The sequence below is a fragment of the Cynara cardunculus genome, unplaced genomic scaffold (genome assembly GCF_001531365.2).
Source record: "Cynara cardunculus var. scolymus isolate 2C unplaced genomic scaffold, CcrdV1 Un_Scaffold_4209, whole genome shotgun sequence".
NCBI classification, from domain to species: Eukaryota; Viridiplantae; Streptophyta; class Magnoliopsida; order Asterales; family Asteraceae; genus Cynara; species Cynara cardunculus.
The window spans coordinates 20,496-22,435 of NW_020201789.1; positions in this window are offsets into that span (position 1 = coordinate 20,496).

Sequence of the window (1,940 nt, forward strand, 5' to 3'; positions counted from 1 at the left end):
AAAGCAACATGTCAATCACAAGTGCCACTAAGACTATGCCACCAAGCAAAGTCCCGATGCTACTTCTACTTGATGCCTCCGCTAAGTTAGCAAAAGGACGAGAAAAATTTACTCAAGGTTACATGTTCGATCACGAGCCTTTCCGTTAGCCTATGTTGTTAAATGAGTCAAAAAATGCTTCATCACATTATTGTTATCGGAGACACGTACTATATGTCGTCGGTTAGATTGTCGGTAATCAACTATTTATCCAAATAAATATATAAAATAGTAATGTAATTTACATTTTTTGTTATAATATTTTTATTTTAATTTTTTCTTATTAAAATAATGTATTTTCATATTAATCTTTATTTAAAACAATATACTTTAAAATATCCACATTTTATACAACTCATACATTGATTAAGTTTTGAAGCAACARCCCAAGCCAATATAAAGTATTATGAAGAGCTCTAAGATAGAAATAATATAGAATTGAACAAGATAACTTCTTGTTCAATAAGGTAGCACCTTACCTCTATGCTCGAAGAGGAGGTGGTGATGATCGCGTAGTTGGAGGTGGTCAACAGTGACTGACAGTGGGTGTGGATTGTTGGGTATTTGGTTTGTCCCACATAGATTAAATCTCAAATTTTCAAGTGCTTTATATTACCAAGGCCATACCTAGTGTTAAATTGCCTAAGTATCTAGTTGGGTTCAATATATATTAAATATCAAGAGGGCCTTGGGCATTGGGACTCTTGGTAACATGAGCAAGTTTGGCTTGGTGACAGGAGACAGGGTACGGACGAGACTCGGCTCAGTCCGATAGTTATGACAGTTATGGTCGGTTACACCCGATAGTTAACGTATCCGACATATACCTCCCCSAATTCTCGTTTTTTGAACGGATGTACAGAAAATTCTGGGTTTTTGCCTCTCTGTTCTAATCGGGATCATATGGAAGATAATCGGTTTGATAGGTTCAAGTTTGTTTCTTAAACGTATTGTTGTATCCTCTAAATAGACGTCCAATTCACCAGACGAAATTCTGTCTAAGGACACTGCTACTGCAGGCCTCAATCTTACACTCGTTCTTCATTGGATTCACATCAACATAATCAAGTTAGTCATCGAATTCTTACTCATTTCATTGTCGTTCTTCTTCTGTAATTATACATATATATATATATATATATATATGTTGATATAGTTGGAGGTGGTCAACAGTGGCTGACAGTGGGTGTGGATGATGTACAAATTGTGGTTGGTGGCGTCCAATAGTAATGGATATGGATATAGAGGTGGAGGTGGTGATGGTGGTTGTGGTGGTTGATGTGGAGGTTAGGTTGTGGTGGTTGTAGAGGACGCCTGAGAACAAGAAAACAGTACGTGAGTTTTTGTCCCATCCACTCCGTGTCACGTATCGTATCAAACGTGAAATAGCGAGTTTTTATCATGTCCTATGTCGTGTAAAACGTAAAACACTACGTGAGTTTTTGTCATGTCTCATGTCAAATCGAACTTAGAACAATAACTTTTGTTTTGTCATGTGTTATCCAATCACATTATAAGACATAATACAGTCACTGGAATATTTTTTTTGTTATACTAATATTTGTTTATCGTCTTCAAAATAAAATTGTACCTTTTACATTTTCTCTATATTTTGGTATCTATAACTTTTGTTGAAATATAGCTTATTAGCTATATGGATTATTGCTTAATTCTTTTTTTTTTTTTTGTATATTCAAATATTTAACCAAAATATTTTGTATTACGAAATTTATTGATCAAATCCATCGTTCAATCAAACTTATTAATCGAACGGACAAGATTACTTTTCCATATTAAGTGAGATGACAACTATTTTTTGTTATATAACCCTCTTTTATCAGCAAGACTACAAGAGAGACTCACATGTGATTAAACGATTGAGTTATGAACTACGCTGACAA